The sequence below is a fragment of the Acipenser ruthenus genome, chromosome 2 (genome assembly GCF_902713425.1).
Source record: "Acipenser ruthenus chromosome 2, fAciRut3.2 maternal haplotype, whole genome shotgun sequence".
In the NCBI taxonomy this organism is placed as follows: Eukaryota; Metazoa; Chordata; class Actinopteri; order Acipenseriformes; family Acipenseridae; genus Acipenser; species Acipenser ruthenus.
The window spans coordinates 85,964,931-85,986,001 of NC_081190.1; the positions used below are offsets into that span (position 1 = coordinate 85,964,931).

The window sequence follows — 21,071 nt, forward strand, 5'->3', positions numbered from 1 at the left end:
GTGTAGGGAGAGATGAGGGTCTGGAGGTAGCTGGGTGCAGACTGGTCAAGGCATCTGTCCATGCAATTTATATATAGGACAGTCTTAGGTCGCCTGCGGATACATTAGTCCAATCAATGCGTCTGAACCTGGTGTGTAATCCCAAGGTAACTGCTCACAGTTAACGCGTTTTAATAGACAGATATATATATATATATATATATATATATATATATATATATATATATATATATATATATATATATATATATATATATATTTGCATGCCCCGGTAGCTAAATGCTTAGTTACGGCGCTGGGCAAAACCAAAGCCCATGGCCAGTATACAATATTTTTCTGTATGCATTATTTTCTGTTGAGCACTACTGACACCGTTGAAACGGTGAGTCTTAGGTCGCCTGCAGATACATTAGTCCAATCAATGCGTCTGAACCTGGTGTGTAATCCCAAAGTAACTGCTCACAGTTAACACGTTTTAATACGTTAATTCACGTTTTAAGTAATGCAGTGTCCCCTTCAGACATGTTAAAGGAGAAATTCGGAAATAACATACAAAACTATGCGCGAGTAAATACCATCCTAACTCCTAACATCCAAAAAAAAAAAAAAAAGAAAAAAAAAAAGAACAATTATATATATAGCTACCTAGATTGTATTGAATTAACAAAACAAATAATAATAATTAACTGAGAGGTATTGGAAGAAAAAATACACCTATTTTGTTTATAACTTTTAGAATGTTTGTATGCTGTAGCTGCAATATTGAGTCTTTCCATCCACCTCCGGTTGCTTCATTCCGGAGATCCATGCAATTTATATATATATATATATATATATATAATATATATAAATTGCATGCATCTCCGGAATGAAGCAACCGGAGGTGGATGGAAAGACTCAATATTGCAGCTACAGCAATGTTTGTATGCTGTAGCTGCAATATTGAGTCTTTCCATCCACCTCCGGTTGCTTCATTCCGGAGATCCATGCAATTTATATATATATATATATATATAAATTGCATGCATCTCCGGAATGAAGCAACCGGAGGTGGATGGAAAGACTCAATATTGCAGCTACAGCATACAAACATTCTAAAAGTTATAAACAAAATAGGTGTATTTTTTCCTCCAATACCTCTCAGTTAATTATTATTATTTGTTTTGTTAATTCAATACAATCTAGGTAGCTATATATATAATTGTTATTTTTTTTTCTTTTTTTTTTTTTTGGATGTTAGGAGTTAGGATGGTATTTACTCGCGCATAGTTTTGTATGTTATTTCCGAATTTCTCCTTTAACATGTCTGAAGGGGACACTGTATTACTTAAAACGTGAATTAACGTATTAAAACGTGTTAACTGTGAGCAGTTACCTTGGGATTACACACCAGGTTCAGACGCATTGATTGGACTAATATATCCGCAGGCGACCTAAGACTCACCGTTTCAACGGTGTCCGTAGTGCTCAACAGAAAATAATGCATACAGAAAAATATTGTATACTGGCCATGGGCTTTGGTTTTGCCCACCGCCGTAACTAAGCATTTAGCTACCGGGGCATGCAAATATATATATTTGTGGCACACTCTACAACCCGGTTTCTCAGAGACGTCGGATTCAGCGGCAAAGAGTTGCGTCGCACAGTGAAGAACTTATCTGAAGCAGCAGAGAGGAGCAGCAACTGGCTGTGGTTGAGACGGAAAGATTCTGGCTGGGGATCCCAAGCACAATAGAAAGAAAGAAATGCTGATGTACAGGTAAGTAAGCTGGGCTGAGTTGAGTGGGGGACGGAGGGGGGTCATGCTGGGACGCCAGACTCACCGTCGAGCCCTCTTGAAGTGTCGTGGGCTAGTCGGCGAAACACTGAGGATGGAAGGTGCCCACTTGATAACCCCAGAGATGTACCCTACTTAGCTCAATCCAGACGGTTGTCATGCTGATGCGCTGGGGAGGCCGCACTTTGGTTGATCCCCGGAGCCAGCATCGCAGCCGTCGTGTGTGCTGATGCGCCAGGGAGGCAAAATAAGATGATCCCTGGAGCCAGCATTACACTTCAGCCATTTACACTTTCTTTAACCACTGGACCACACAGCCTCCTCAGCAAGTAAATGTTGTCCATTCATTCTCAGACCAATTTTTGTATCAAGATGGAAGGGGTTTCCCCAGATAATGACAGGTGTGGGAGTTGTAGGGTCCTTAAAAAATAAAAAATAAAAAAATAAAAAACAGAAAAATAAATCACTTACACTGTATTTTAAAAATAAAATGCTGACGCAGCATCTTACGTTATATTGTGATCATCTTTATTTGCATATTCCCATTCCCTTAATTCTTCAATTTCAACACCATCCCTCTCCCCTGATGTAATAATTTATAGCTGTTAGTTTTTAATACTTTTCATGTATTGTATTTGATGCCATGGGCTAGAAGAATTGGAGGTAATTCTATTTATAAATTCACTGTTTGGCAACAGCAGTTCAAAAAATATATATATATATATATTCCGAATGTTTTCGTTAGAGACAAAAATCCAAAGTTTTTAATACAGGTGATTTATTTATTTACTTATTTATTTATTTATTAATCATTTTCAGCATCTTTAAACAGCTTGTTCAGTGGTAACCACGCACTGGATACTGAAGTAAACTGCAGCTACGTTCCAGCATGAATGAGACACGGACAGTGCGCCACGTTCAACCTTGACCTCTGTACACCAGAAGCAGTTTAAAGTAGATTTATGTACATTTAAAGCAACATTGTCTTTGTTCATGATGATATATGATAAGTGTATTAGTTTGGTTCTCAAACAAACAAACAAAAAAATCCTTGCATGTTTTTTGCCCCGCCCCAAGTGTAAAAACAAATATTCTCTGACAGCATATAGACAGTACGTGTTTTCCGCAGCAAACAGATTCTTACGGTCTCTGTTCATGATGACAAAGAGTTTAACTGAGTGCATTGTTTCGATATGTTTGATTGGTCTCGCAGCAGTATGGGTAAAAATAGACTGAATGGCCTTGCCCTGCTAATATGTGCGGACATGTCCCAGGAGGAAGTGTTACAGCGTTTCGATAGATCAGGCCATAGGAGGATTAGCAAACCCTGATTTAAAGTAAAGTCTTCTAAATCAGTTTTTAATTGTGGCATCATACAGTCTCAGCAGTCCGATCAGTCTTAGCATTAGTATCAGCAATCTTACCAGTCCCAGCAGTGTCAGCACCGGTCTTACCAGTTTCAGCACCAGTCTTACCAGTCCCAGCAGTAGCAGCACCAGTCCCAGCAGTGGCAGCACCAGTCTTACCAGTCCCAGCAGTGGCAGCACCAGTCTTACCAGTTCCAGCAGTAGAAGCACCACTCTTACCAGTCCCAGCAGTAGCAGCACCAGTCTTACCAGTCCCAGCAGCACCAGTCTTACCAGTTTCAGCAGTAGCAGCACCAGTCTTACCAGTCCCAGCAGTAGCAGAACCACTTACCAGTCCCAGCAGCACCAGTCTTACCAGTTCCAGCAGTAGCAGCACCTGTCTTACCAGTTCCAGCAGTAGCAGCACCAGTCTTACCAGTTCCAGCAGTAGGAGCACCAGTCTTACCAGTTCCAGCAGTAGCAGCACCAGTCCTGCCAGTCCCAGCAGTGTCAGCATCAGTTCCAGAAGTAGCAGCACCAGTCTTACCAGCTCCAGTTGTAGCATCAGTGTCATCAGTGTCAGCATTAACTTCAATAGCAGTGAACCAAACGCATGTCTCTCAATGAAGGTATAAACCCATCTACGTGTTCATATCTATAACTTCTATTCTTCTTGTCCTTTTAATATCACATATTTCTAACAGTGTGAATAGGGTAATTTTAGGAATTTGTTGTATCGCTTTGCAGTTTGCATTAATAGTCTCCAGGCTTTAAAATATGATAAATTTCACCTTCGTAACATGAACAGGATATGCACAGGGTTTTGTTTTTTTTTTTAGACAAAAATTTGATTTTTGCCTCAGTAAAAATCTATTCCTAGCTAAGCCCCTGGTAACATTAAACTGGTAAGATGGACCATGTCTAGGCAAAATGATCACATGCTTGACATGATAAAACAAGCCCCACCTTGCCCAGACTTAGAGCCAAAGGATTGTATGAACATGTGCCCATACTCACCTTGCCCAGTCAAGCAAAAGGATCAGCTGTTTAATATCATACAGCATAATGCATCTTGACCAAACAACATGGTCAATAAAGTCTGCTATGTGAGCCAATTAATATATATATATATATATATATATATATATATATATATATATATATATATATATATATATATATATATATATGTTTCTCTACAGCAGTTGAATTGACAGTAGAAAGTTATGTAAAATAGTTTTTGAAAGAAAACCTTTTTTTCATGAAAGAATATTTGTCTGTTAGTTAAAAGGACGGCTTGAAATTGTGTTTAGTTTTTCCTGAAGCTTACACTACTCCCGAAAACATTTGTGGATCACTCACTTTTTTCCTTTGCACTTTAAGATATATGCTGTTTGTTGGCAACTGAAACTGCCCCTCCTCTAAAGTGATCAGATTGATTAGAGGTACAGTATTTATAATGTATTTATGTATTTATGTATTTATTTATTTATGTTGTATTGTGTTGTGCAGGGGAGTTTTCCCTTCTCGTCGGGTCAGGCAGCATCCTCTGGCTGCTGGGCAACGTAGAGAGGGAGACATGAGAAGAGCAAAGGATTAGATATAAACACTTTCCGCCGGGTCAGACAGCATCCTCCGACTGCTGGGTGACGTAAAAGTGAGAGAGAGAGCAAAGTTTAGACATATAACATACAACAAACTGACTCTCGCTCCCGACGGGTCAGGCAGCATCCTCTGGCTGCTGGGCGTTTAGTGGAGCAAGAGACAGGAAGGGGACGAACAGGACAAAAGGACAGATCCTTCGCAACTCAGTGCAGCATCCTCAGGCAGCTAAGCTGGCAGCTGGGCGGCGTGGAGAGCTTAGGAAAAAGTGTCTCGGGTCCGTTTAGGAGAGACGAAAACAGAGAACCCCCCCCCCCCCTCGGTCGGGGCCCGCTCGGCAGGTGGAGGCACGGCCTACTGCATGAGGGGGCTGAAATGGTCCTGGACCTGAAATAGAAGAGAGGAGATGGGACAGCAAGGTTGAGGCCTGGAAGGCTTAGCGCATAAGCAGCAGAAGAATAGGATGTGGCCGGGGGTCCCCTCAGGCCGGCGAGGAACAGCCGGGCGGCAGTGGTTGAGACGAGAGGCCGACCCGGACAGCCGGGGGAGTGAGACTCACTTCCCCCCCTGAGGGAGTCCTGTACGGACAGTGCGATATGGAAAGGAGCAGAGGTGGGGAGGAGGAGGAACAAAAAACAAACACAGACAAGGAAGCGGAAATAGTGCTGGGTTAAAGTAGAAAAAGAGAGCGAGATAGACAGGAGGGGCAGCCAATAACACATATGTGGAGCAGTGCTGGCCATGCCCTAATAATTGACGAGGCGAGCGCTGCATTGTGCGATTGGCTGGAAATACTAAATGAGGCTGAACTGGGATCAGCTTCCACCCGGAAGAGATCGCGGACGCTACCGGGCAGGATGCCACGGAGGGAAGGTAAGATAGGCTAAAGAAAAGGAAATAGGATAAGAAGAAAAAAGGAGCGCAAAGCGGGAGAGCGCCCTCTACGACATCCCCCGAATTACGCCTAAAGGCTAACATTAAACTACAATACACATGTTATACATACATATACTATTATAAATTCTATTTAAATATTTGGCAAAATATTATCTGCCCTTTGATTTCCTCTCAATACCGTGTACACAATTATAACCATTTATGGTGTTTACCTTTTTATGACAGACTTTTTCTCTCATCATGTATTGTGTATTAAAAATTGCGATTTGCACATCAATATTGTAGAGCACAATTTACAATGTATTGATATAAAGAGTTCTAAGATTAACCCTTTGCAATATTATATTAGACACAGCAACCAGAGGTTCCCAAACGAACCCTTACTGTGAAAAAAAACTTGCAATAGAACCCTAAGGTTCCCTGAGGAACCCTCAAAGAACCCTTACTTTTTAGAGTGTAGTTTTGAATGTTATTTCCGAATCTCTCCATTAACATGTCTGAAGGGGACACTGTATTACTTAAACGTGAATTAACGTATTAAAACGTGTTAACAGTGAGCAGTTACCTTGGGATTACACACCAGGTTCAGACGCATTGATTGGACTAATGGTATCCGCAGGCGACCTAAGACTCACCGTTTCAACGGTGTCAGTAGTGCTCAACAGAAAATAATGCATACAGAAAAATATTGTATACTGGCCATGGGCTTTGGTTTTGCCCAGCGCCGTAACTAAGCATTTAGCTACCGGGGCATCCAAATATATATATATATATATATATATATATATATATATATATATATATATATATATATATATATATATATATATAAATTGCATGCACCTCCGGAATGAAGCAACCGGAGGTGGATGGAAAGACTCCATATTGTAGCTACCGGGGCATGCAAGACTCCATATCGTAGATACCGGGGCATGCAATTATATATATATATATAGTATTGTTATTTTTTTTCTTTTTTCTTTTTTTTTTTTGATGTTAAGAGTTAGGATTGTATTTACTCGCACATAGTTTTGAATGTTATTTCCGAATCTCTCCTTTAACATCTCTGAAGGGGACACTGTATTAATAAAAACGTGAATTAACGTCTTAAAACGTGTTAACAGTGAGCAGTTACCTTGGGATTACACACTAGGTTCAGACGCATTGATTGGATTAATGTATCCGCAGGCGACCTAAGACTCACCGTTTCAACGGTGTCAGTAGTGCTCAACAGAAAATAATGCATACAGAAAAATATTGTATACTGGCCATGGGCTTTGGTTTTGCCCAGAGCCGTAACTAAGCATTTAGCTACCGGGGCATGCAAATACATATATGTGTTGTTCGTAACATTCTGAACTACAGAAGAGTCAGGTTCGGTTTCTGTTGATGTCTCTGGCGTTGGAGGTTTAGCTTTTTTGTTGTAGAAAAACTCCAAACGTAGCTGTCTTTTTGCCATTTTAACAGGGCTCAAATTCACTCCGTTTTAGCACATATTTTCGCTGACTGAAAAAGTGAAAGTCTCACACGAGAACAAATATAACGGTGAAGGGTCTTAGACACTCTTTGTTATGTTATTATGTTTTGAAAGTTTGAAATAAACTGCGCATTTTTAAATAATAAACCCTGGCAACAGTGGCGTAGCCAGGATTTTTTTTCGGGAGAGGGTGGCAATGGTAACTTTTTTAAGGTGAATAGTCACAGTGGTGAAATTGGCAACCTGATTTCTTATTAGTGCATTGACGTTTTATTGTCGAAAACTAAAGAACTTTTTTTTAAAAAAAAGAAGATCCAATAACCAAATACACTGTTGTGCAAAATAGTTAAAAAGAGAGATTCAGTTCAGAACACTTCCGTTTAAAAACAAAAAAGGAAATACGAAGCAAAGGACTTGAACTTTTAACATGCGCATCAGATTTCAATTTCACATTTTGATAATAAGTAACTATATATAATTTCATTCGTACTTATGGTTGTTTATTTCACATTTGGTGTTCAAAGCAAAGCAACCCATTTTATTTAATTTCACAAATCCTGACTAATGTAATTACTCTTTGACTGACGCAGGACTGCCGATGGTACCTAATCTTCTGGAGGTTCGGGGGAGGAGGGACTTGTGTACACAGTTGCATTAACTACATTGTATAACTACAGCGCCTTTAAACACAAAAACATGTACAAACAGCTGATCCAACAAAAAACTTGGTTGATTGACAGCAAATCCAACCACTCATTTTTTTTTGGTATCACACTGCACTGACATTCGCTGACGGACACGTTGTAGCCTAAACAAATAATCAGAATGAAAACAAGTAGGTAATCGAACTCAGGAATTGAAACAGTTTTGCCGGTTTTCTCTCAGCAGCGTCCAGAACTGTTTTCATTCTGATTTATTTCTTTAGTTATTCAATTAATAACAGGTTGTACATTTACCACTCCATCTCCAAGACCTGGATGGACTTGGTTACCGTCCCTTGATGAAGCTGGCTGCACAATCCGTGAAAAATAATAATCTTATTAGTAGGCTGGCTGCTGGAGAGGTCAGCTGGCAATAAGATATGTCATGAGGCGAGTGCATTCTATGTAAATACATAGGCTACTCATTACATAGTAGATGTCCTCTACCACATCTATGTGTGTAGTAGCTAGGCTACATAGCATATACAGTAATGATAGCATATATGTTTCATGCATCTGTGTTTGGGGTTGAGCAAGTACAGCTTGCTTATGTATTCTCATTGGTTGATAGCAACGCGGTAAATAAAAAAGTTCTTTCCGTGAGCGAAAAGAAAAATCAGCGCCGCCCATGCCACGTCCGCCCCGCTATAATGGGAAGCGAAAAATATAACAATATTGGAATTTCTTACACATGTTTCAGTGTGAACGATCCTAACACAGTGGCTAAGCCACTGCCTGGCAGAAATCTGGGGGGGCACGTGACCAGGCGTGCCCCCCCTATGCGTCGCCACTGGTACTGGGAACGAGACTGAAGAGAAATCGGGACGTGAGGAGTTGAAGACGACCAGCTGAGCGGCGTTGGTTGGAGAGAAGTGAAAAGCACGAGCATTTTGAGAGAGAGAGAGCTGCCCGAGACGCTGGATTGGGAGTTGTGGGTCGTCATCCATCAGCTAAGTGTTTTGTTGTGGTGCATTATGCTTGAACTATAGTAGTTACACACCTTCTCATTGAGTTATTGTTACTTTTTATTATAACTTATCAGCGGAGTCTTTTCCCTGTTCCCTGCTTTACATTACAGCCAGAATTAAACTGATGCAGGGCTGTATTTTACTGCTACAAATGCTGGTAGATTATACTTGGCTGCTACACTAGACAATGCTGCTAAATTGTATCTGCTGCTAAAAATATATAACGTTTCAGGACTGTATCTGTTGCTAAACTACATAAAGCTGCTAGGTTGTATATGCTATTAGGTTATATCTGTTGCTAGATTATACTGTGCATTTATATATAGATCTAGATATCTGTGTATTGGCATATGGTTATAGATATGTGTTTGTGATTAATTTTAACTAGTAATTTGTTTAATAGTAACCTCTCTGGTTTTATTATACTATTTTAATTTGTTGGATAAAGCAGTAGATGAATTGGAATGTCTTGAAGTGCACTGATCTTTTGCTTTATTTTTATTAGGAAACCTGTGTCGTGTGCAATATCTTTTAGATCGAGACTGGAGGCCTTGCTCGGTTGCAGATTGAAACGTTCTTTCTCCATTCAATTGATTCTGGGGAAGGCTTGGTGCTATTAGTCTGTTGGCTTGGACTCGGTGGTGGAGTGGCGCCCCCTGTTGGGAAAGGGATAATTGAGCAGTTTTGAAATTTGGGGTGGCAGGAGATTGGAACCACGTCCCCTACCGACAATCCAGCCAGGGCAAGTGCAATATTGAATAAGGACTGGTCATGCACATTTTACTGTATTACTTTGACTTTTCTTGTTGGTGACGAGGTGTGCTATATTAATGCCAAGTTTTGACTATTTCCTGTTTTTAATAAAGAATTGCATATTGCTACTTCTCTGTGTTCTTTGATGTGGGCTAGTTGCTGTCCCCCTTTGTTGATAATTCGAACCTGTGTCAATGAAAGTAGAAGGTAATTTATAATAGAACAGAATTCCTTATTTTCTTTAAACATAAGGTGGCGTAGTCTGGCTATATTTATTTCGGGGGCGCGACACATGCCCCGGTAGCTGCGATATGGAGTCTTTCCATCCACCTCCGGTTGCTTCAACCAGAGGTGCATGCAATTTATATATATATATATATATCTATATTTGCATGCCCCGTTAGCTAAATGCTTAGTTATGGCTCTGGGCAAAACCAAAGCCCATGGCCAGTATACAATATTTTTCTGTATACATTATTTTCTGTTGAGCACTACTGACACCGTTGAAACGGTGAGTCAGGTCGCCTGCGGATACATTAGTCCAATCAGTGCGTCTAAACCTGGGGTGTAATCCCAAGGTAACTGCTCACTGTTAACAGGTTTGAAGACGTTAACTCACGTTTTAAGTAATAGTGTCCCCTTCATACATGTTAAAGGAGAGATTCGGAAATAACATTCAAAACTATGCGCGAGTAAATACCATCCTAACTCCTAATATCCCCCAAAAAATAAAAAAAACTGCTTTTGCTCCACAGATCTTGACACTGACAGTTGGAGTTCGTTGGCGCCATCATACAATTGTAATCAAATCATTTTTCTTTTTACAGTACAAATTTGTAATACTGTGTTTTTTCCCCCTCAGAAAACTACATTTATCAATCGATATGGATAACTTGAGAGCGGTATATCGCTACCTCAGCACAGGTGAGTATCCTGAAAAAGCCACCAAAGAAGAGAAGAGGGGTATCAGAAAGAAAGCCATTACATTCGTTTTTGAAAGGTAAAAAAAAAGAAATAAATATCGAAAATTAATATTAATACATTATAAGTTATTGAAGCCGTCCTGTATTTTTGAAGATGTACATAGACATTTAAATAAATGATAAACGTGTGTGTGTAACATTATATATATATATATATATATATATATATATATATATGAAAGAAAAAGGTTTAAAAGATTAAAACATCTCTCTATATAACTAATAGCAGAAATGTGAGTACCAGAAAACAGAATTTGCATTAAATAAGAATATATATATATATGTAACTTAAGAGTCTAAGAAATGACCATTATAAAGGGCAGAGACAGTTTTCCACATGTCAGTATTGTCAGTGGTTCTGATTCTTTTGAATAGGTTTTAGCTCATTCTTTTTAAAAACATTCATTTAAAAACCTCCACTCATTGAAGTATTTATTGTAGTATTATCTTTACTTTTGTTTTATCTGTCAGGTAAGTACCTGTATGTCCCTGAGAAGAATGGAGAGTGTTTCCGTAGGGTTGTGACCGATGAAGAGGAGAAGACTGCCATTCGCAATGAAGTTCACACAGGACACTTTGGGATGAAGAGAATGATGGGGAAAATCATTCAACGATTTTACTGGAAAGGGATTGTAAAGGACGTGGAGCAATGGGTACTTTTTTATTTTTTAAAAACCTTATTTTTTTTGCTTTTTGTCGCTTTTCCATTCATGATTTAAGTATTACTTGTTTCATCATTACTGTTTCCCTTAAGATCCTGAATTGTGAAGCATGCCAGAGATTTGAGAGGGTGAAGACTGTTGCCCCAGAACTGAAGCCAATCAAAGTTGTTTCTCCATGGTACATGATCGGTGAGTATTACATCATTAAACTTTTATAGTGAGGTCAGACAAAGAATGGAAGAACAAACAGAATTTAAACACAGTCTGTAATATGTAGAAAACTAAGAGCTTAGTCTGGTAACAAACTTTCTTGATAGCCAGTTAAACAGATTGTAAGCACGTGCTCTCAAAACATCATTTGACAACAGGTTGCAGTTTACAGACTAATTAGAGCTAGTGTCACATTGTCACATGACATCCATCTGTAATGTGATTAATGTGTCATCCACAGGGGGTGGAAATCTGCTATGTTTTGTACAGATAGGTGCATCAGGACAATTTCCAGTACAAAAAGATGCAACACCCATTGACAACAATGACTGCCCCCCCCCCCCCAAAAAAAAAGGGTGCCCCATTTAAATGTGTTTGACTCTTTGGGAATTAATAATAACCATGATTTCTGTTCCCAGGTTGTATCACTGCTGCAGTACAGTGGAAAGACAGTTTGGATCGTGTGGCCACATGTACAGCAGCAGCAGGGATGTAGTGACTGTGGACTGTTTACCATCGCAAACAGCCTCGCACTCTGCATGGGTGAAGAGCCAGGTAAGTTATGTTATGATCAAAAGCAAATTCGTGATCATCTTTTTTCTTGTTTTGTAGCTGGATCTCTTACTCCTTTCCCGAGCTGTGAGAGAACTCCCCTCCCAGAGGTACATTTCTGTGATGTGGAGGTCTACTGCACATGCAGGAGACCATACAGGATTGGACTGGAGCTGCTGGTGGAATGCGGGAGGTGTGGCGAATGGTTCCATGGCCAGTGTGAAGATCTACAGCGAGATGACCTCATCAGTATGGAGGAGTATATGTGCTCCATTTGCAGAGTTACACACATGGGTAAGCATGGTAAGTAAAGGTGAAACAGATTTATTATTTTGTTTTTTACTATATGTTTTTTTGAACATTTTATACTAAGCATTCCAGCTTAGTATATTATACTAACACTAAAATTTGGTAATGCCTGTCATAATTTATAGCTATTTACATATGTACAGTAGGGCATTGTTAATAAGGCTCATTGTCTTCAGTGTTTATTTTTCATGAGCACACAACTACTTATTTTGAAGACTTTTTTTTTTCAGGAGACCTTGATTCTATATTGAGACGTTTTTATTTGGAGAAATATTGCAGATGCTTTTGCACTTTCATTTTTAATTGGTATGGTAGTCTTAGTTCCCTTTCAAGTCGAAAATAACCATCAAGGTATGGGACATTGCCGTCAGGCAGTAGGGATTGGCTGAGCTTTATGTCAAAGCTGCCGATAGGCCTCCGCGCAAGCTGCCGTGTAAGCCCGCCCCCTTGGGAGCTTACTATACGCAGCGCGCGGAGAGTCACTTCCTCTTTTGCCTTCAGCATCAGTAGCGGTAGGACTTAGAGCTAATTTAACTGATTGTACTCACTAAGCTTAGGCTTGAGAAGCTGGTTTATCCCCTTCTCCGAGTTTATTTCAGTTATTATTGTTATTATTGTGTATTTGTATTATTTTAGGATATATTTTGTGTTTACATTATATATTCCTTTTCGCTTTGCTTCGGCATTGCGTTCTTCGTGGTCTCCCCGTCTTTCCTCTGTTCTTTTATTATTTACTGTGTGGTTTTTTTTTATATATATATTCTATATATATTGTATTATTGTGTAATTATATATTTATTATATATTACATTGTGTGTCGGACGCGTGTTGCGTTGGCCTTGGCCACGCGCAATTGCATCCTCGGTCAAGCTTAGGCTATACCGTGTGTGTGTGCGGGTAGTCTGCTCTGCAGTCGTCCCCCCCCCCCCCCCCCGCGGCGCGTTCCCGCCACGTGGTATTGCACTACACTCCCTTTCCCTTTGCAGCGTCCACAAGAAAAAAAAAAAAAAAAAAAAAAAAGTTTTTCCCTTCACTATACAAAGGAAGACAACCACCAACGTGCAAAATCCCCAGCACCTTCAGGTAGGTATTGCACAGCACCAGACACTGTACCAGCACTTTGCGTCTCCGCTTGGCGGGTCAGCTGACGCTTAGGCGTCTGTGCTTGCGTTCCACGCTCGGTACTCGCGCTTCGGCGCTCGCGCTCCGGCGCTTTTGGTGTCAGCGCTTGTGCGCTTGGTGCAGCGCTTCGGCGCTTTGTGCAGCGCTTCTGCGCTTGGTGCTTAGTGCTTCTGCACTTGGGGCTCAGTGCTCGACGCTTCGGCGCTCGGTGCTCGACGCTCGGTGCACGTTTCCATCAACGTCGGTGCTCGACGCTCGGTGCTCGACGCTCGACGCTTCGGCGCTCGACGCTCGGTGCTCGGCGCTTGGCGCCTCGACGCACGCACCCTCGACACTCGACGCACGCGCCTCGACGCTCGGCGCTCGACGCTCGGTGCACGCACCCTCGACACTCGGTGCTCGGTGCTCGACGCTCGACGCTTCGACGCTCGACGCTCGACGCTTCGGCGCTCGACGCTCGACGCTCGACGCTCGACGCTTCGGCGCTCGACGCTCGGTGCTCGACGCTTCGGCGCTCGACGCCTCAACGCGCGCACCCTTGACGTCGACGCACGCACCTCGGTGCTTGACGCTTCGGCGCTCGGTGCTCGACGCACGCACCCTCGACGCCTCGGCACTCGATGCGGCGGCGCTCGACGCACGCACATCAGGTGCTTGACGCTTGGTGCCCAGCGCTTCGGCGCTCGACGACGCGCACCTCGCTCTCGTCTTTGACGTCAATATGTCTGGGTTCCACCGTTGTGTGACCTGTCAGGCCAAGTTGCCTGCCAGCGACCCTCATGAGGACTGTGTCGCATGTTTAGGGCCGGACCATGCAGCATCTGCCCTGGCAGACAGGGCATACTGCCAGCTATGTGCGGGGTTTCAAACACGCACCCTACGCCAGAGAGCTAGGAAGGCGGTGGGAGGTCGTTCCCCATCTTCGGGCTCGTCCCACACCGTCTCGGCCCCACCATCGTCTATCGTGTCGCTGCCGGCGACGTCTCAGCCTATGAGCCCATCTTCCCAGCTTACAGCTGGTCAAAGGTCTCCAATTAGGCGTGCTCGGGAACGTTCCCGCAGCCCCTCCTCTCGCGGGGCTCGCCCCCGTCGAGAGTCGCGATCCAGATCTCGATCGCCTCGCCGGAGAAGACACTCCCGCTCCCCTCGAAGGGGTAGACGGCATCAAGACACATCTGGGGTGGCTGAGCTCACCTCCAAGATGTCGCAGTTCATGGAGCTCATGATGGGACAACAATCCCTCCTCATGACTCTAGCGAACGTGGTGCCTCGGGCCCCAGAGATGGTTACCGGACCCAGCGCTAGTCAGCCGATGGTTCCTCCACCAGTTCCCCAGGAAGTAGAGTGGGACGCCGATGCTGTCTCAAGGGACGCATCTGATGCAGACCCGCTCTTTGAAGACACAGAGCCTGAGGTGGCATCCCAGCACTCTGGGCAGGACGACCCCGAAGTGCTGGATACTAATGACCCTATCTGGTCAGTGGTGGAGAGGGCAGCCCGCCATCTAGGCGTGGACTGGCCCGCATCAGAGCCAACACGTCGCTCTCTGTTTGAATTGCCATCGGCTCCGCCCCTTCAGTCCAGGATGCTCCCGGCATTCAAGGATTTTATTAAGGAGGTGCAGTCCACCTGGGGAGCACCGGCCTCCGCCCCTGCGACTTCTCGCAAGGCTTCGGCCTTCACCATGCACGGGGCGAGCGAAGCTGGGCTGGCGTTGTTTCTGCCAGTGGGCGCCGCGTTCGCCGCACTAGTAAAGACGCCGACACTTTCGGGGCTGGCTAAGGACCCTTCCTGCCCTAACAGGCAGTGTAGGATTACGGAGGCCCACCTAAAAAAGGGTTATGCCGCGGCTACAGAGGCAGTTAGACTGTCCAACGTGGCCAGCCTCCTGACAGTCTACCAGGCAGCGCTGATTCGCGACCTGCCTGAGTCCCCACCCGTCGGGCTCAGGACCGAGCTGGGTGCAGTTGCACAGCTTTTGGTCAGGCTGGCTCAGCTAAATGCGCGAGCACAGGGCAGGAGCATTGCTTCCCTAGTAGTAGCAAGGAGGCAGCTATGGCTCTCACAGGCCAGGGTACAGGAGCCTGATAAGGCCCCGTTGTTAGATGCTCCTATATCCCCGGGGCACACGTTTGGCCCAGCGGTGGAGGAGATGCTGCAACGCTCCGTCAAGGCGCGTGAGGCGTCGCAGCAGTTGGCTAAGATGTGGCCAAGCAAGCCTTTCCAGCCAAGGCGGCCGCAGGAGCGCCAATGGCGCAGGGCGCCGCCGCAGCAGCAGGCGCACCCACAGGCGCACCCACAGGGCAGTAAAACCGCCCCCTCGGGGGTTGCAGCACGCAGCCAACCCGCATTTGCGAGACCGCAGCGCGGAGGGTGGCGCCCCAGAGGAGGTAGCAGACCACGTCCTCGTGGCTCTGCTCAGGCCCCTCGTGAGCGAGCGCAGCCTAAGCAGCCCTGAGAAACCCCGGCAGCCGTTAACCCACCCCTACACTGTTCCACAGCTCCTGTTCTGGCAACAATGCACCAACGACATCTGGGTGCGCAAAACTATAATCACCGGGTACACCCTTCAATTCCGGTTAAACCCCCCCCCCTTCAGGGGAGTGGTGGTAACTGCAGTGAAGGACTCGGTTCAGTCCTCAGCTCTAAATGCAGAAATACAGGCATTGCTCAAGAAGCGTGCCATTCAACTAGTAGACCCTGCTCTGACCGACCAGGGGTTCTACTCCAAATACTTCCTTGTGCCAAAGAAGGACGGCGGGCTCCGCCCTATTCTAGACCTGCGTGTACTGAACAAATACCTACGGGTGTTGTCGTTCAAGATGCTTACGCACAGGCACATTGTCCAGTCTGTCCGGCAGGGCGACTGGTTTACCACCGTAGACCTCACAGATGCGTACTTTCACGTTCCCATCTGTCCGGGTCACAGGAAGTACCTACGTTTCGCATTTCAGAGCAGGGTCTACGAGTTTTGTGTCCTGCCATTCGGCCTGTCTCTAGCTCCTCGAACCTTTTCGAAGTGTATGGACGCCATTTTAGCCCCCTTGCGGGTTCAAGGCGTTCGACTGCGACTGGCTCGTCTGCGCGCAGTCAAAGGAGCAGTTGGCACAGCACACAGTGATGGTTACAGACCATCTTCAGCGGCTAGGTCTGAAGGTCAATCCAGACAAGAGCCGCCTCGTGCCCAGCCAACAGACCGAGTTTTTGGGTCTGCATCTGGACTCAGTGTCCATGGAAGCGACCCTATCGACACAAAGAGTTGCCTCATTAGAGCGGTGTCTCTCCCTATTCAGGTTGAGAGAAACAGTCAGCATGGAGCTCTGTCAGCGCATGCTGGGGTTGATGGCTGCCGCCTCGCAAGCCCTTCCTTTGGGCTTACTACACCAGAGACCTCTGCAGGCCTGGTTCAATGCCTTCGCGTTGCACCCGCGGAGAGACAAGCACCGCAGGCTGAGGGTATCCCGAACCTGCTGGGAAGCATTACGCTGGTGGAGAGTTCAGTCGAACATCCGCCAGGGTGTGCGCTTGGGTCCCATCTTCCGAAGGGAAGTTATCACAACCGACGCTTCCAACCAAGGTTGGGGAGCAGTCTGGAACGGGACAGGGACCCGTGGAGTGTGGTCAGGACCCTGGAGGTCAGCCCACATCAACGCTCTGGAACTCAGAGCAGTGGACCTCGCCCTTCGGCACTTCTTGCCAGTGCTTCTAGACAAGCACGTGTTAGTGCGGTCAGACAACACCACAGTAGTGGCGTATATCAATCGCCAGGGCGGATTGCGGTCCCCAGGTCTTCACCGGATGGTAACGCGGCTGTTGCTCTGGGCTCAACCGCGGTTAGCCTCTCTGTGTGCAGTTCATCTGCCGGGCAGAGTCAATTACGCAGCGGATCTCCTGTCCAGAGGAGGTCCTCTTGCGGGCGAATGGCGTCTTCACCCTCGGGTGGTAGAGCGCATTTGGGACTGGTTCGGCACAGCGCAAGTCGATCTCTTCGCTTCGCGAGAGACCACGCACTGCCCCCTATGGTTCTCGGTGAAGGACCTCGACAGCCCCCTAGGAGTCGATGCACTGGCTCACGAATGGCCGCCAGGGCTCCTGTACGCATTTCCACCGATTTCGATGCTCCCCGCCTTCTTGGAGAAGGTCAGGGTAGAGCAAGCGACAGTGATTCTGATCGCTCCTCTGTGGCCTCGGAGGATTTGGTTCCCGAGTCTGGTGCAGTTGTTGCACGGTCGCCCGAGGGAGCTCCCTCTGCGAGCGGACCTGTTGTCCCAAGCCCAAGGAGGGCTATGGCATCCGAACCCCAAGCTCATGCAGCTATGGGCTTGGCCCCTGAGCGGGAGCGCCTGTCAGCCTTAGGGCTTTCGACGGCGGTTATATCGACCATTCAAAGTGCGAGGGCGCCCTCCACTCGGTCGCAATATACGTATAAGTGGCAATTATTTCAGAGTTGGTGTCTGGCTGAGGGCCATGACCCGGTCTCCTGCCCTATGGCAGTGATATTACAGTTTCTGCAGAAGCTGTTAGACGAGGGTAAGTCTCCCTCTACACTTAAAGTGTATTTGGCCGCTATTTCGGCTTGCCACGTACGCATTGACGGGTTATCACCTGGTTGCCATTTTTTGGCATCTCAGTTTCTGAAAGGCGCAAGACGCTTGCGGCCTCCAAGAACGACCAGTTTACCGTCGTGGAGCCTTGATGTGGTGCTGGAAGCCCTTGCCAAGGCGCCGTTTGAGCCTCTCCACAGCGTGGATATGAAGCTCATATCTATTAAGACTGCGTTTTTGCTGGCTGTGGTATCAGCAAAACGCGTGAGCGAGTTACATGCACTGTCAGTGCATCCTTCTTGTACTCGTTTTGCAGGAGACGGTTCTAAGGTCTCCATGCGCCCTAATCCGGCCTTTTTACCAAAGGTTATATCCCCGTTCCACATGAACCAGTCAGTCGAGTTGATGGCGTTCCATCCTCCTCCTTTTTCTTCCCCAGAGGAAGAGCGGTTACACATGCTCTGCCCTGTGAGGGCATTGAGGTGTTATATTGACCGCACAAGGACTGTGAGGCAGACAGAACAGTTGTTCATATGCCATGGTTCTAGATCTTTGGGTCAGCCGCTGTCTAAACAGCGCCTTTCCCACTGGATAGTGGATGCTATTAAATTAGCGTATGAATCTGCAGGCCTTCCTCCACCAGGGCAGTTGAAGGCGCATTCTACCAGGGGTATGGCGACATCCTGGGCCCTCTTTCGAGGGGTGCCGGTGTCTGATATTTGCGCGGCAGCCAGTTGGGCTACGCCGCATACTTTCATGAGGTTTTACAGGCTAAATGTGCTGGAATCCTCTGCTCCGTCATTTGGAGCATCTGTGTTGCACTCTATGACGCCTCAGGTTGCGGACGTCTAGAGTAGGTACAATATGGTGTGACTATTCCACCTTGGGACAGGTGTCATTGCGAGCATAGACGCTGAGGCGCAGCTCCGCATATGTGTAGATGTACTGCCTACGCAGTTGCGTTATGACGTAAGTCTGTCCTACTGCCGAGAATCCTCCCTCGCGACGGCTTGGGTACACTGTTCCCATACCTTGATGGTTATTTTCGACTTGAAAGGGAACGATAGGTTGCGGATGCAACCCCGGTTCCCTGAAAGAGAAAATAACCATCAAGCCGTGAGGTCGCTCTGGAGGCCTTCACGGCCTGAAGGGCAAAAGAGGAAGTGACTCTCCGCGCGCTGCGTATAGTAAGCTCCCAAGGGGGCGGGCTTACACGGCAGCTTGCGCGGAGGCCTATCGGCAGCTTTGACATAAAGCTCAGCCAATCCCTACTGCCTGACGGCAATGTCCCATACCTTGATGGTTATTTTCTCTTTCAGGGAACCGGGGTTGCATCCGCAACCTATCGTTTCTGAGCTACTGAATTATTGCCTGACTTGAGTATTTCCAGGGCAGAGATATCCAAAGTAAACTGGATGTCAGTTCTAACACCCACCTTGTTTAATGTAGTTATTGTGAACTAGCTGGGGAGGGGTTGATTCACTGTATTGAAGTGAAATTGTGCCAAATAAGGTGGGTGTAACATGATATAAAAGTACAGTAAATGTAATTCTGAAGTAATAAACAATTTCACATTTTACATGTACATGTTTCAGACAGTACATGTAATGCTTCAATTTCAAATTCAATTTCCATTCCTATTAAATGATATTAGACAATTACATACTATACAAGTTAACAGTATGAAATATCATTTTTAGACAGACAGCCTCTTTAAAGTCCTTCTTTTTTTGTGTATTATGTGAGAAGGCATTTTAAAGTTCTGTTAAACCTGCTCCTAACACCCCACTCCATAGGTCAGGACCTTGAAGTGGTGAGTGGGCTTTTTACCAAAGCTGACCTACAGTATAGCTTTTTTTTTTTTTTTTTTCACCACTGCTTACGCATTAAGTCCTGGATAGCACTTTACAATGGAAATATGCAATCTGATCATGTACTGATCATGTTTTATTGTGAAGAATACAGAAAATAAAGTTTGTTACATTTTTCAACATGTTGTGCCTTTTTTTGTGAATGTCTTTCTGGTTCTGACTACTACAACTGATACACAACTCACTAAATGATTGAGTTCAGATTTCTGCTCGCCATGCAGTGCTCTGTTAAGGGTTCACCAGCACTAAGACTGGACAACTCGGATCTAGATTGACTTCTACTCTAGCATTTACACAAATCTGACATCCTCTATGCTTCATTAGTTAAGAGCCTGAATTATAGACACTAAAGTCAGGGACAATATGTAGTGGTTAACAATCACATTGCTTCTAGTTCCAAATTTGTACTTTTGAGTGTTCGAAGTTATGGAAGAAACATTCTTATTTTATAGCATATGATATAATTTGGCTTCATACATATTTAACAAATGCATATACAGTATTACTCATAACAAAGGAACAACAACCAATCTGCAGACCTGCTTTGAGAAATGATAGGCTCCATTCCAGGATGATGCCAATGATCTGACAAACACTGTAGGAAGTGGCAACACATACAATGAGGGTGTATTACTTCATTTTTTTATGACAAGTTATATGGTTAAACTAAGAGAAATTTGTTTGCAGATTTAGTGCAAGACCATGCATGAATAATGCTAAATATTAAACCTTTTGACCTGTTAATTCCTTTAATTTTTAACATCCCCTAAATATATCTCACAATATACACTGAAGCTACTGTATAACCTATATTAATCATACTGCCTTATTGGAGTAAATAACAATATTTGTTGATCACAAACTTATTGGCACATTTTCAATTAAAGTATGTAAGTTAAGGTTAGTCTTAATTGAGTTAGTCACTATTAACACAATGCATCAATTAGAAACCACTACTTATCAATTTAGCAATATTATTAAAAAAAAAAAAAAAAACATTAGCTGTAAAACACGCACAGAAACTGAAGCAAAATAGTTTGTGCACTTAGCACAGCATGGTCAAAACAAAGGAGCTGGATCTAGATGTGAGAAAAGCACTTGTTACAGTAACTACTACAGCAGAAGGGGAATCGATAAAGAGCGTTGTGGATAAAAAAAATCGTAATATAAAAATCCACAATAATCAAGAATTATTTGAAGACTAATTCAACTGAAACGATGGAAAGAAGTGGACGTCCCAGGAAAATTACGACTATAGCATAAAGAATTGTTCGAGCAGCTCGCAAAAATCCACCAT

At 44.6% G+C, this 21,071-nt stretch overlaps 1 long non-coding RNA gene across 1 annotated transcript; it reads left to right on the plus strand.

The window, feature by feature from the left end:
• The first annotated feature begins 10,750 nt into the window (after positions 1-10,750).
• On the plus strand, positions 10,751-12,568 carry LOC131701972 (uncharacterized). The gene is made up of 3 exons (XR_009309206.1): positions 10,751-11,157; positions 11,259-11,355; positions 11,796-12,568. It is a non-coding gene; the product is annotated as an uncharacterized LOC131701972 (long non-coding RNA).
• The last annotated feature ends 8,503 nt before the right edge of the window (positions 12,569-21,071 follow it).